The sequence below is a fragment of the Panthera onca genome, chromosome B4 (genome assembly GCF_046562875.1).
Source record: "Panthera onca isolate mPanOnc1 chromosome B4, mPanOnc1 haplotype 2, whole genome shotgun sequence".
Taxonomy (NCBI): Eukaryota; Metazoa; Chordata; class Mammalia; order Carnivora; family Felidae; genus Panthera; species Panthera onca.
Window position 1 is genome coordinate 73,075,555 of NC_138345.1, and position 15,282 is coordinate 73,090,836.

Here is a 15,282-nt window from a genome sequence, read left to right on the forward strand (position 1 = left end):
ATTTCTAAAGACCCAGCCTCAGGCCATCTGCCATCTCTTCTAACAATCTTACAGGTATTTAGTTGTCTGTATTAAATCTCTCTCACTTAACATACATAGGAAGATCTCTTCCTATGCAACATGCAACTAAACCCTAATTGATATTCTTATTTTTATTTCCCCCCTTTCAAACTTTTATGATGGGAACTTCTAAATACATATACAGAATAGTAGACAGAATAGAATAATGAACCCTCATGTACCAACTTCAACAATTATCAGGTCAGGCCAATCTTACTGAAGTTTTACCCCCACCATCACATAGAATTATTTTAAAGCATTCTGATATCATATCATCTGTAAAATATTTTAGCACATATTTGTGAAAGAATGCTTTTATAAAACAATACCAACAGATCACTATCAAACCTAAAAACTAACAATAATTCCTTAATATCACTACATGTCTGGTCACACATACTTAATTCTAAAATTGTTATGAATCCCTCTTGTTTTTTTTTTATTATTATTATTCTGAAAAACTAGTAAGATCAAACCTTTCCTAGTTCAACTCCTGAGAATCAATTATAATAACTGGGCCGGTAGTTTTGAGAGAGTGTTAGGCCTTCGGACCAGTGATGGTCCTCTTCCTCCTGCCGTCTCTTCCCGGGCCTGAGCCAGTTTACCCACCTGGGATCCTTGGATCACCTGGCTCTTAGCTGGTAATAATGCGAACCCATGAGCTGCTTTTGTGTATCTCAAAAGGCCTCAAACATGCCAAACAGGTTGACTAAATGTCAGGTATCCTTGCATTTAACTAGATTGCATTAACTTGGTGTGATGATCCTAAATTCTAACTGGCAATTTTATGTTTCTTTGAATAACAAAAATAGGAAATAAATTCATATATTAAGGTTATAGTCAAAACTCATTAAACGGTATCCTTAAGATCTAGATATTGTATCTCATATAAATTATATTTCAATTAAAACAAAAGCTTAAAGGGGTGCCTGGGTGGCTCAGTTGGTTAAGCGTCCAACTTCAGCTCAGGTCATGATCTCATGGTTTGTGGGTTCGAGCCCATGTCGGGCTCTGTGCTGATAGCTCAGAGCCTGGAGCCTGCTTCAGATTCTGTATCTCCCTCTCTCTCTGCCCCTCCCTTGCTCGCACTCCGTATCTCTTTGTCTCTCAAAAATGAATAAATATTTTTAAAAAATTTAAAAAAAGAAAAGCTTAAAACTGATAGAATCTTTGAAAATCTGTGATCTTTGGACCATGGGGAATAATACAAGTGCCTTTTGGTAGTGAACAGGCTGGGAGCCAGTAAGCAATCTCAAACTGTAGATGTTTTCTCTCTTTCTTACTCAAGACTCACGTCTTAACCAAGTGCAACTGGCCTCAGCCGTGCCAGCACTTTGAATCACCACTTCCTCTCCGCCGGTTTCCCTGACTTCCGCCAGTTACTCTCAGCTCCATATCTGGGAAGTGACTTTGTCTATAACCTTGAAATACCACCCCCACCCCCTTTACTGCCAACAGTCTGAACAACTTGCTCCTGTCTTCATCACTCCCCTGAAACCACACTCAAGTGGCAAATTCTGGCTCTACCAATTAGGAGCTGTGGACCCTGGGCAAGGAGGTTTTCTCTTTGCCTCAGTTTCTTCATCTGCAAACAGGAGACGTGGAATACCCACCTCATTCGGTCGTTATAAAGATTCCATGATCGGCGAGGGGGGGGGGCGGTGCCTGGGTGGCTCAGTCAATTGAGTGTCCAACTCTCGGTTTAGGCTCAGGTCATGATCTCACTTCATGAGTTCGGGGCCCACATCGGGCTCTGTTCTGAGCGTGCAGAGCCTGCTTGGGATTCTCTCTCTCTCTCTCTCTCTCTCTCTTCCCCTCCCCAGCTCACACTGTCTCTCTCAAAATAAATAAGTAAACTTAAAATTTAAAAAAAAAAAAAAAGGAGATTCCACTATTGGGCACATGGGCAGCACATACACCAGTACCTGGCCTGGTGCCTACAGGCTACTGTGACTATGCTTGCTACCACTGCTATGACTTCTAGTCAAGGCAAGTGGCCTTGTCTCAGTCCTCATTTTCCTCAATTCCTTCCACAACAGGGAGCACTGCTTCCTGACCTCCTCCAACATGCTCCAGAGCACTGCCTCCAGGCCTCCTTTACCAGCCCCCTCACTCCTCCCTTATGCGGGAAGAGGGGTAGCTCTTCGGGCACATGCTCCAAATTCTTTCCTTCTTGAGGTCTCAAGCTCGTAGTGTCAGGCTTCATCCCACAAAGGCATCTTTCCGATTTCTTTCCCCAGTCTTTTTCATCTTATAAAACTAGCATTCCTTTGCATTACGCAATAGGATCTCCCTTGTAAATACTACTTGATAATGATCGAGTCACTTAACATCACATGTTTCTTCATCTGTAAAATGAGAAGGCTGGAGGGAAAGTGGATCTCTCAGGCTCCTTCCTGCTCAGAAAAATTTCCACAAGTTCTTTGTAGACTCCAGCTGCCCGCTGGACTTCTCCATGTGGATGTTTGCCATTACCTCAAACTCTGCATGCCGAGCTGAACACATCACTGACCTCACACATCAGCTGTCCTATTCCTGTTAAAGATAACGTTCCCTCTCCTCATCACTCAGACTTGGAGTCTGGGTATTACTTTAATGCTGCTGAGTATCTAATCAGTCACCAGCCCCCATCAACATTCTTTCATACGTGCCCCCATCCTCTCTGCCCCTCATTCCTCTCCACCCACAATCCTAACTTGCAGAGTTCAGTGCCTCCGTGCTACCTGCTGACTCTACCCTCTCCCTGCTGCAGACACACGTTCTGGCCCACTTCTCTTCCCCTCTTGCCAACTGTAACTTCCCAATGTCTACAGGATGAAGTCTAATCTCTGGACCCTTACAATGCAACACGGATTGCTCATAACAATCTTTTTAATTTTCTCTCCTGTGATGTTCCTCCTGAACTTTCCATTCCCCACCACGGATCTAGTTGTACACAGTCTTCTGCTTTGTTCACACCATTCCTTTGGCCCTGAACATGCTTCCTTCCCCCTTCCCGTGAAGCCCATGCTTACTTAAGGACAACATTTCTTTCAAAGCCCAGCTTGTTGACTTTCATGCTTTTTTTTTCTTTTTAATTTCAAACCAACCTTCTCTGTGATATCTTTTTCCCATGACCAACCCACGACAGATTGTTTACCTGTGATGAATTCTTTCAGGACTTTTGTATAGATTACTCATTGGCTTACACAAGGATTCTTATATATCTTAATAGTCTTCTTGCATTCTATCATCCTTCCTAATTATAATCTCAACTCCTTGAGGCAGGGACCATAAACCTCACAGCTCCCTAGCACATGGTAGCAGCAAATATGTTAACAATAATAATGATAACTAAATTTAAAAAGCAAGCTATGATCATCTGTCTGCAGATAATGTATCAGTGATCCCCACAAACACACTTTCTCAGGAAAACAAAATAACAGGTTGACCTCTGTGCATCCTACCTTGTTCACAGTACCCCAACCCTTGCTCTCACGGCTCCCAGAATTCCTCTTCTGTTCTGGTTCCTATATGCTCTTTCAAATGTCTGTTATCAAAATGCCCAGCCTATGATGTCCGGGAATTAACCTAATCCACATTCAGATGTTTTGAAACTACTGTGATTTCTCTAAGACAGAAAATACTGATAAACTTCAGAAGTCAATGAAGTCTCTGTATTTAACTGTAAATTTAAGAGGACAAACTGTATGTTACATTAAAAAAAATCCACTTGAAACTTAATTTAATGAGAACAGCGAGTGTATCTGACCAGTGTGTATACCACAAAATTAAAAATCTTCCTCAATGGGTTCCTGGGTGGCTCAGTAGGTTAACATCAGACTCTTGATCTCTGCTCAGGTCATGGAGATCAAGCCCCGAGTGGACTCCACGCTGACAGCACAGAGCCTGCTTGGGATTCTCTCTCCCTCTCTACCCTTCCTCCACACGTGTATTCTCTCTCTCTCTTAAAACAAATAAATAAACATTTAAAAAAATCTTCCTCATCTACTGAAAATTCATAGATGTAAGTAATTCCTAAAAACACAGAGTTGAAAGCAACCTGCAATAGTTCAGCCTTTGAGAAAATTCTCTTTCTTTGCACATGTATATTTTTGCTCTAATGATATTTTTGATTACGGTTGAACTAAAACACTGGATGGGATTTTCTTTGTTATTAAGGCTTAGCTAAGCTATGACAGCTAGCTCCCAACAAAAATACTCAAGAAATAATAGAAATAAGGAGAATTTTAAAGCATCACAAAGTGGTACATGTAAAAAGGATCATTTGTAAAAGAAAAAAAAATTTACAAATATGCCTTTACATGAAAATAGAAAATGGAAAGCACACTATTCCCTAATACCAAATGATGTAATAATCCTTGGACAAGTTTTTCTTCCCTCTAGGCCTGTTTTCTCACTTTAAAATAGGAAGATCACATTAACTGATGCTCTCTCAAAGATCTCCTCCAGTTTTAAACCCCCCTGAATTTATGATTCTACAATGTTTCTTAATGGATCGCTTTCAGAGACAAGAAATGGGCTTGTGGACAAATCTTCTGAATAGGTGACTTAGGCTAGAAGTTGTCAGTTCTAGACAGAGAGGAATCACCTTGGGAGTTGTTTTTTGTTTTTTTGTTTTTTTTTTTTTTTTTTAATAACCTAACACACACCAGTTTCTGATTTAATTGGTCTAGGATGGGATCAAGCATGGATATTTTAAATGCTTCCAGGAGAGTGTAATGTGCAGCCAGTACTAAGGTCTACAGATGCAGACCAAGGGTTGCAAATGCAAACAGTGCCCAGGTCCACGAGAAAATGGGCAAGACAGACTGGCATAAGGAACCGGAGAAAATGTACCCTATCTAGTTCAGTGGGAATAAGCCAGATTGTCCCTTTTTTTTTTTTCCAACAGATGCAGATTTTAAGTGAAAATCTGATGTTTAAATACTGACAACTAATTCCAAACAATTTTAAGAGAAAGTGTAGGTCACACAAAATGTACTCACAGACTTTATTTGGCTTTATAGTCACCAGTGTACAACCTCAACAAAATGAGTCCCATCAATCAAACACAACTTTTTCTCTGCACTCTGTCCTGTCTCTCCTGCTCAGAGCCTCTTCCTCCTATACCTGGGTCAGAACCTATCCCTTTCCTTTTCCTTTCCATTGTCTCTTTCTTTTCCAATCTTCTTCATCACTCCTAAAACATGGAAACTGAGATCCACACATTTAATCTTTTATGTGTGGCCCTGGCTGTATCACTGGACAGGATTTTGTGCCTGGGAAAATTCAGGTTGTAAATTGTAACCTAAGGCTATGGTCCCATGATGTCAAAACTGGTTGGGTTAGTCAAGTCAGGGAAAAAGTCAGTCAAGCTCACAATTCTGCATTACTTAGACTTTATCAAGCAACATACGGAGGTCTTCATTTGATTTCTGACTTTGTTTTGTTTGCTTTAAAATCTAAGCCACTCAGTCAACTCAGTCAGTTGAGCATCTGACCTTTGATTTGGGCTCAGGTCACGACCCCAGGGTCGTGGGATCAAGCTTTGCGTCAAGCTTGCGAGGATCATGGAGCCTGCTTAAGATTTTGTCTCTCTCCTCTCTGTCCCTCCCCTGCTCGCGCATGCATTCTCTCTCTCTAAAATAAAAAAAAAAAAACAAAAAAAAATTAATAAAATAAAATCTAAGCCACTGTGATTAGAATCATCCTTGGTGTTTTTAAAAAGCTCCTAAATCTGGGCTCCACCCCAGGTCAACTAAATCTAAAGATCTAGAAATGGAATCTGGGCATTCACTGGTAGCTTTTCAAAGACCCCAAGTAGGTCTAATATGAAACCAGAGTTGAGAATCACTAATCTAACTCATCCCCTAAAGCGGTGGATTAGCAGCACATTTAACTCCAGATAACTGGTCATCTTGGATGACATCTTGAATAGATCTTTTAACTTGTTCAAGGGTTTCCTCAGCAATATTTTCATTGTTATCTTCATAACTCTGCGAGTCAGGGAGCTCAAAAACTATTACTAGCATTGGAGAGATGAGAAAATGAGGCATAAAAACGTTAAATGATTTGCCCAAGTGTGCCCAGCTAGTTAATTGGCAAAGACACATTGTAACTTTACTTGAGGCAGAGTTCCTGGATTGTGAACTTGGTGCTCGCTAAATTTCCCCAAAACATAGTGCCTTTGTGATCACCAAATTCCTTCACTCTCAGTAGGTAACCCTAACACATAGGTGGGCACTAGAAAGTCAGTGACTATAATGTGGTCCGATTTCAGAAATAAGTATAACAACGTTTTTAAAAGCCTCAGTCTAGGGTCAGTGGTCCAAGGTGTCTTTTTCTGAAGTCTATGATGTGATTTTGAAAGTGCTTACTTCTACACGCACCCTTCCCCCCACCCCCACATCCCCTCTCAGAGTTTCCATTAAGGTATTATTTTGAGAAAAGCATTTTGAATGATTAACTATGCACACAATTTCAGAGGTAAGGGGAGCTTTGCTGATCAACTTTCCCAGCACCTCTGATAGATGACAAACCGAAAGTCCCTTTTAATTCAATACATACGCAACACTAACATGGTGCCAAGCACTTCATACCCGTTATCTTAACTACATCGTCAGGCTAACTCAATGGGATGGGTACCACTACCACCACCATTGTCATTCTCTTCATTCCCATTTAACAAACAGAAAACAAGGCAGAAACCCTGAAGTTTAGAGATGCTAAACAAGCTGCCCAATACGTTGGGATCTGGAATTCGTATCTGACTCAAAGCCTCTGGCCTCATCCCCCTACCTTCCATCACCGGGAGTGACAAAAGTGCAAGAAGTAAAAGATAAATCCTACGTAAAAAGTAAAAGGAAATGCTAAGAGATGATCAGTGAACACTTATTTGAAAGGGCAGAGAAGTGGCATTTGGGCTAGGCCTTCACAGATACGTAGGATTTTAGTAGGCATTCCAGTCCACAATCAACACCGATATTGAAGCAGAAAAGCAACAGGAAGAGCATTGGGTGAACTGAGAGAAAGAGAGGGAAAGATTCAAGGAGTCAGATCATGGAGGGTCCTGAGTGTCCAGCCAAGGAATTGAGACTGATTTTAGGCAATGGGAACCCCCTGAAGGTTTTTTTTTTTTATTTATTTTTTAACGTTTTATTTATTTTTGAGACAGAGAGAGACAGAGCATGAACGGGGGAGGGGCAGAGAGAGAGAGGGAGACACATAATCAGAAGCAGGCTCCAGGCTCTGAGCCATCAGCCCAGAGCCTGACGCGGGGCTCGAACTCACGGACCGCGAGATCGTGACCTGAGCCGAAGTCGGACGCTCAACCGACTGAACCACCCAGGCGCCCCAAGAACCCCCTGAAGGTTTTTAGAAGCAAAGTCATTAGGAAAGCAAACTGAGTTTTAGAAATACAGATCTCATGGAAATGTGGAGATTGAATTAGGGGAGCAGAGCTTGGTACTGGAAGAGAGCAACCAGAAAGCTGTTAACACCTCATTCATTCCCTGCTTCACTCTTAACCACGCGTCGCACTTCCACGAAGCACTGGTTTCTTCAGGTTGGTTCAGTTGGTTGGGCATCCAACTTCAGCTCAGGTCAAGATCTCACAGTTCGTGAGTTCGAGCCCTGCGTCAGGCTCTGTGCTGACAGCTGGGAGCCTGGAGCCTGCTTCAGATTCTGTGTCTCCCTCTCTCTCTGCCCCTCCCCCACTCACGCTCTGTCACTCCCTCTCCCTCAAAAATAAACAAACATTAAAAAAACCTTTTTTTTAAAGAAAGGGAAGCAGAATTTAAAGAAAGGAAGAAAAAAAAACCTCTCATATTTAAACTTGGGAGAAAAGGGAACAAATGAGATAGAAAAAGGAAGGGATGGTCACCAGTAGCATAAAGAAATGAAGGAGGTGGCTAAGGTCTCAATCCAAGAGGCATTTATTAAGCTGCTGCTCTGTGCTGGGCACTAGGGGAACAACAGTGAGTAAGATTGGTTTTTGTCCTCAACTATCACCAGGAGGGAGGAAAATATAAAACTAGATAGCCAGATGCCTGGCCTCCTAGTCTCTGGACAAATGTCACCCTCCCACACAGGCCCCGCTAGAGGGTTATCTATTTCAAGCACCCATCCCTATCATGTGATCCTGTTTTACTTCTTCAATGCGCTAACAAAGATCTGAAATTCATTATATGTGCGTTTATTGTATGTTTCCCCCACAGAAGCAGGAACTTGATACAGTTACAAATAGTTAAGTCCTCAGTACGATATATTTATTGAATGTGCTGGGGGGTGGGGAGAGTAAATAAACCTCATCAAGGTTTCAAGACCTCAAACCAAACTAGGCAAGCCTCCTAGATGCCGAGAATTGAAGCCACTCTGAAGAGTAAAACCCGTTTTGAAGTTGGGACCCACAACCGGTCGGTGCCCCAGCTGGACTGTTTCACATAGCTTTCAACCCACCCCGCGTGAGATGTTTAAGAATGAGGCCGGCCGGTCACCTAGCTCAGGTTTTATTTCCGTTGTTCCTCTGACGTCAGAAAAAGCACGAGTTGCCGCACAGTTTCTTCTATCAAGGTGACAATTACAGCCTCGCTGTGCCCCGCAGTCTGCAAACCATACATTTATTCTCTCCTCCCCCTTATGTTAAAAAAAAAAAAAAAGAAAAATTTTAAACTTCACTGCAGAGATGTCAAATCCCCATTTGCGTGTAAATAAATACCGTTTCTTAGTGCTGGGGGTCTTTTTCACTCTTAACTACCTAACATCGCCACGGATTCGTCAGAGAAAGTACGTGATCCTGGCGGCTCTAAGGTTTCCACCGGAGAAGCAGTGCTATAAAAACCGGGTCCGCGCCGCAGAGCGAGACACAAAGGACTCTCAACTGTAGCACCACCTTCTCAAGCCCCAGACAGCCTGTGAAAGGCATCCCGAAATGCGGTGACGCTGTGACCGCGAAATTCCTTTTGCCGCCATAGGCTCCCGTACACCCTGATTACAGTTCACCCCAAACCCAGGGGGCGGGCGATTCCGCAGGGAAGCAGCGCCCATGCAGCCCCGTAACCTGTGGGGTCGCAGTGGGTGCTGAGCAGTTCGACGCTAGGGAGGCGGATTAGTTGGGGGGGGGGGGGGGGGACGGGCGCCCAGGGCGTGCATTAGGACCGAGGAGCGCTTTCCTTCCGGCACCGACGCGGCGAGTTCAAAGGCCTTTTGTGGCAACATTTAGGAACGCGAGCTAGGTGCCGGGGACTGGGGGGAGGCGGGAGGAGAGGAGGCGAGGGCAGTCCGCGCCCGGGCCCCGCGCGAGCGGTGGCCTTTTGTTCGCCAGCGGAATCCAGCTCTCAGAACATCACTTCTCTTTCTCCCCTTCTTCATTTAAGAAAGCACCTCTTCGGGGCGGGAAAGGGCAGTGAATCACCGCCGGCATCCTTTAGTAACCTTCCCCCCGCATCCTCCTACTCTAGTCTCCCTACAGAGAGAGGCAGACCTGGAGGAGAGACTGCAAACGTGCTCCTGTTTACTCGCGCTCGGCGGCTCGGTTCCCCGCGGCGCCGAGGCCTCCAGCCCCAGCCGGACGCACGCATACCCCCGGGGGCATCACCTGCCCTCCTCTGGGCCAAGCGGACGCAGGAAATTCCCCCCAAAAGTCCAGGATTCGAGCACTTCTCGCGTACGCAGCAGCGCCCTCACGCCCGCTATACTCCTCCCCCCCCCCCCCCCCCCCCCGCCCCAGACCCGCGTGGTCCCTGACCCCTCGTATCGTTTAACTAGATAACTAGATCTGGAGCCACACTCTCCCGCTATGAAAACAGACCCAAAAAGTAAGCCACAGCTCACGCAAAGGTGAAATCAGAGGCCCCTGCGCCTCCTTACGCTGCCGAGTGCGTCTGAAAGAACAGAGGACCTGGACTTTTCCTAAAAGCAAAATCCGAACGCATCCGGTAGAGCCTCACACTCATTCCTTCCATGCCCGCATGGGTGCCTTGTACGTTACCGCCTCTCTCGCATCTAAAACATCCCTTTCCTTCCCGCCGCCGCTCCCTCAAGCTCCCCTAGAAAAGCAAAATCGCCTTACCTCGGGCAATAAAGGGAAAAGTGGCCAAAGGAGACCAGGTGTCCGCCCTTCCGGGATTCCCCCCCGGCCGTGTGATGTCCTTTGTATCAAGGTCTGGCTGTCTCGGCCGGGAAAAGGTGGCCTCCGTCAGCGAGGGCTGGGCGGGGAAGCTTGGCGTGGCGTGGCGGATTTCCGAGGAAGGTGAAGGGCGGAGGTTCCCGGCGACCTTCAGGCAGAGCGGCGTGGCCACCCCAGCCCGCGCTCTCTGGCTCTCCTCCTCCTTTCTGGGCCGATTGCATCAGAGTCTCCCCCCACCGCCAACCCCCACCCACACTCTGCTCGCCAGCCTCGCACTTACATCCACACGCTAGGGCGCGGAGGGTCTCGAATCGCAGTCATTCTCCTACTGGGGGGCGCGTCGCCTTTGCGCATCCATGGCTCGTGATGGTTTAAAGGGGGAAAGTCAGGCCATTCCTCCGCGTCCCGCGTCCCGCCGCCTCCCCTCCCGCGCGCCCGCTCTTTAACTAAAGCTGCGTGTCACTGAGCGGTGCCCGTCACATGGTGTCTCCGCTGGCGGCCGCGCCTGGCGACCTCCCTCTTGCCGCTCTCAGAGGATGCAGCGACTGCGACTGGCGGAGACCAAGCATCGGGGAAGGGGCGAGGGAGGGGTTGCGGGGCGTGCGTGTGCCGGACGCACTGACGGCGGCACCGGGAGCGGAGGCGGCGTGCAGCCTGGACACCTGCCCCACGACCCCCTGGGGCCTGGCGGCGGGCCCAGAACCCTGCTGCGGGGCCGGCTGGAGACGCGGAGCCCTTGGGAATGGAAGTGGGGGCGGCTAAGAGGGCGCCGGCGGAGGAGGGCTGTGTTAGGGGGCAGCATTTCGGGGTACGCCAGAGCGCAGATGGGCCGAGGGAGCCAGGGGAGTTGCATTGTGGGAAGGGCGCAGCGTGAGGATGGCCGCGGGAGTGGCTGGTCCGCGCGCAGCCCTGCAGGCGGCTGGCAGCGTCTGGAGCTGCGGGTGGCGATGGAGCGGTGTGTTGGCTCGGGGGACCGCACCGAGACGGGCCGGATCGGCTGGGGACGGGGGTGAGGGGCAGCAAGGGCACCTTTAGAAACCCTTTGTCCCACCCCGCGGTGGGAGGTGCCTCCCCTCTTCCGGATCCAGCACCCGCAGACCTAGCCAGCCTTCCCTGAGACCTGTGCTTTCGCGCTGTGTTTGGGGGTCTGGGTGTGACGCGACCCCATAGATTTGCCGAGCTCGCAACGCGCACCTGCCTGGGCGCGAAGGGGCGCTCTTAATTCAGGGGCAGTGGGGAGCGAGGGATCAGGATGCAGGGGAGTGGGCAATTCGGCCAGTTTCCCTTTCTTTTGCTTCCTCTTTGTTTCAGACACAGACCCTTTTAACTGGGCACTTCCCTGCAGGGGAGTTGTGTTTCCTTAAAATGGCGACAGGAAATCCCACCTGCGTCCCAGCCAATTAGGCTGTCATTATAGAGCGAAGTTGCGGGGTGGAAACTCGAGCTTTTTATTGACAGGAATCGTTCAGTCTCCGTGTTCCATCAAAACAGGAAAGGGAAGGTGAATCATAATTCAGAAATTAATCTACCTGGAGCGTTTCAACCGGGCAGACTGAATACGCCCTTATAGTAGTGGAGTGGCTATCACTTTTTTATTTTTTATTTTTTAATCACTGCTGGAAAAGTGAGAAGACAACCAAATTTCAGACTCTTGACAACTAAAATCCTTTTTCCTTTCGAGCGGCAGTAAATGGGTTTCGTTAATTTAGCAGTAGCCTCCTGAGAACCCTATTTCGAAGGTAATGTTCTTGCATAAACCCGAGAAATTGAAAATGCAGTGCAAACAGAAGGGGGCAGAATGATGGTCGCTTACCTCCCATGGACCTGTGTTCAAATTCTGCCTCTGACAGTGCTGCCCTCCCAGGCCTCACTTTTGTCCTAGCCCTGTTTTCCCAACTTGTTAACAGAGGGTTAATTGTACCCACATCATAGTAATGTTCTACAGGTCCTCAAAAAGTTGATTTCTTTCCTACAGGAAGCTAATTTAGTATGGACTTACTAATTTCAAGTAGTGTGTGCATCTTGCCTGGCAAAATAATTCTGATAAATAAGGAAAGAAATCCGAATAGGCAAGGTAGGTTAAACTGTGAGCATGGTTCTATAAGTCTCTTGAAATCTTTACCGTATGGGACAGAAGGTATATTCACCAATATTTGTTCGGAGAGCATATGATCTCAAGCTCATCCTTTGATTAACTTATTTGCCAGTTTCAGGGTACCAAAAATGCTGCAATTACCTGGCATTTTTTTGAATTGGATTCAATAGTGATGAATTGAATTCTACTCCTTGCCAGCTTCTGTGCTATGTCCTTTACACATAAATATTATCTCATTTAATCCCTTCAACCACTCAATTAATTGGGTATTATCCTCTTTGTATAAACAAGAAAGCAGGTTCAAAGAGGCTGAATTGGCCTTGTTCACTGAAGGCAGAACAAGGTGAAGGTGGAAACCGGGAAGTGATTCCTGGTGAGGTCTCAACTGAAAGTCTGTGCTCGAGTCTTAGCCTTTTGCAACTAGACACTCTTGGTCCTGGAGTTGAGAAAGATCTTTGGCCTCATCTGGATGTAAGTTGACAACCTGGAAGGGGAGTGCAAGCATCAACATGGAAGCTGAAATGAAGGACTTCTGCTGTGTGGAGAGCTTGGGGAAAGGAGGGAAGAGGTAGTGTTCAGGACAAGCGACCAGTAACTGCAGTTAGTGTGTTTTTCTTCAGGACTGCTTGTAGGTGAAACTTCCTTTGAGTAGCTTAGCACTTAAACCCAAAAGCTGTGGCCTCAAATGGGGACCAAGGGTGTCATGGGGACAACTCCCCCACTCACTTGATGCTTACTGAGAGATCAGCATCAGGATAAGCACTTTACAGATGGTTTCTTATTTAATCCTCGAGACATTCCTAAGACGTACAGACCATCTGAATCTCTGATTCAGATGTTCAGCAAATCATCGCAAGTTCACACAGGTCTAATTGGCACATCTAGCTCTAGAATCCCAAGCTGACTCCAAAGCTGATTCTCTGTGTGTCTGGCTCTAACATGTTCCCCGATGTGTGAACAGCTTTCTTTGGAGGGCCAGGAGGTGGGACAGGCCCCAGGCCACTCCACCTTCAGGTCCTTATGACGGCCCTGTTTCCAGAGAGCCCACGGAGTTAGTTTGCTCTGTGACGGCTTTCTGAGTTCCAAGGGCATTGTTCCCAAACGGTACTAAGGTGGTCAGGACACATTAACGGTGGTATTGTGGGCTGCCCTATGGAACTGAGAAAATAAAAATTCTCTGTCTGCCCTGAATGTAATGCCGGAAAAGGAATCTATACTGTGAAGGGAGAGTTTAGTCCTCTCGGGTCACCTGGGAGTTTTCTAGTACCCCATGGGTCCTTTCTGGATGGTTCCAGGAAGGAGGGGTGGCTTTGTGAAGAAAGATCCCCAAAGGAGATTCAGCCTGAACTTGAGTCACATCTGCTCTCAATCCAGCTTCACCCCGTACTCACCTGGGCTGCAGGTTGCCCAGGAGGACAGTGGGAAGGGTCACCACTAGCTGCTCACTTACAGAGACACTATGCCTTCCTCCTTGCATTTCCAGAGCTTTCCAATATTTCTTGTGGATGAATTTTGAGTAATGGGATAAAAACTGTCTTCTGAATATGTAGTTTTTCTTTTTAATCTGTAAAGAACTGTTTTAGGACAGTCTGAATTTTAAGAATGGCGAAACCAGAAAAGTCAACTGGTGAGGTTAATTCAGACTAAGCGTCCTGTACTTTTTCTGCTTGTAACAGAAGCAGTACAGCCATCTGTGAACAAACCTTACCTTGTTAGAAAATAAGTTATTTATTCTGAAATCAGTTTTTTGTTCCTATGTATAGGGTCCACTCTAAAATAACAGATGGTCCTTAACATTACTGGTCTTTCCTTTGACTGATGTAATCACATTTCTTTGCCTCATTAACCCTTTTTACCATCGTTGGTCTTTGGATCTTATCCATAGATGACAATATTTTGACACTAGGAATTAGTTAAGCAGCCACAGCAAAAAGCAATTTGCAACTGAAGTTCCCAGTTGTCTTAGCCATCTTTCTGCAGATACATAGCACTGTGTGTTCTAACCCCTCTCCACAGCACTGTGACACAGCCTGCTGTCACCTCTTCCAGCAGTAAAATGAACATTCTACCTCATTGGATTTGTAATTGATTGGTCCTGGTAGGAGGTCAACAATCCCCCTGACTCTAAACTGAATTTAAATTAAAATCTCTGAGTGGGCCTCTTTCAAAGTGTGTATTGTCTCTGATTTTGGCCCAGGGCACCTTAGTGGGGTCCTTTGTTTGTTTGTTTGTTTGTTTGTTTGTTTATCTTGGGGAAGCAGGGAGTAGGACTCATTAAGTATTGTGACTGTATGGCAAGCTGATAGAGAACCAGGGCTGAGATCAGTGTAATTGATGTGTAATTTACCTGACACTTATGCATCATTGTACAGGTCAGCCTGAGTGTATTTCCCTAGCTTGTTGCCAAATGGGGTAATGATACCCATTTTATGGTCAAATGCGTCAGTGTGTACAGAGTACTTACCACCATGCTTAGTACATAGTAAATGCTGAATAAATGGTATCTGTTATTATTTTCACACTTTGCAGAAAAAAGCATGGAGCAATGACTTTTCAAAGCCTGAGTTTAGAGGCACAAACTATCAAGCCCACACCTCTAAGCCCATTTGTCCCACTGTGGGAATGGGGAGGCAGACGGTGTCAGAGAATAGTTAGCCCTCCATTTCAACTCTCAACCTTATCTTTAAGGTGAGAAAGCAAAGTTTAGGATCTACCTAATAATGTATTAATTAAAAAGTAGAAGTGTTCCCAAACAGTATGGTCTCTACTTATTAATGGTGCCAGTGTAAATTGGTACCACTTTTTGTAAGGTAGTAAGTTAGGTGGTTGAGGGTAGGCTCTGGGCCAGATTTTCTGTGTTCTAATTCTGACTCCATAGCTTACTAGCTCTGTGACACTGGGGAAGTTACTTAATGTCTTTGTGCCTCAGTTTCCTCTTCTTTAAAACAGTAATGAACAATAATACCTATCTCACAAGGTTATGTGAAATTTGTATGTTAGTAAGTGTAAACACTTAAAA

At 46.0% G+C, this 15,282-nt stretch overlaps 1 protein-coding gene across 3 annotated transcripts in view; it reads right to left on the reverse strand.

The window, feature by feature from the left end:
• The window catches only part of SLC38A1 (solute carrier family 38 member 1), a 67,278-nt gene extending 56,592 nt beyond the window's left edge, over positions 1-10,686 (reverse strand). For 2 of the 3 annotated variants that reach the window (XM_060657866.3, XM_060657864.3), the window contains exon 1: positions 10,112-10,686. The gene's annotated coding sequence lies outside the window, so the exon portion shown is untranslated. The remainder of the gene's footprint in view (positions 1-10,111) is intronic. The other variant, XM_060657865.3, reaches the window with a different exon arrangement.
• Between the last annotated feature and the right edge of the window lie 4,596 nt (positions 10,687-15,282).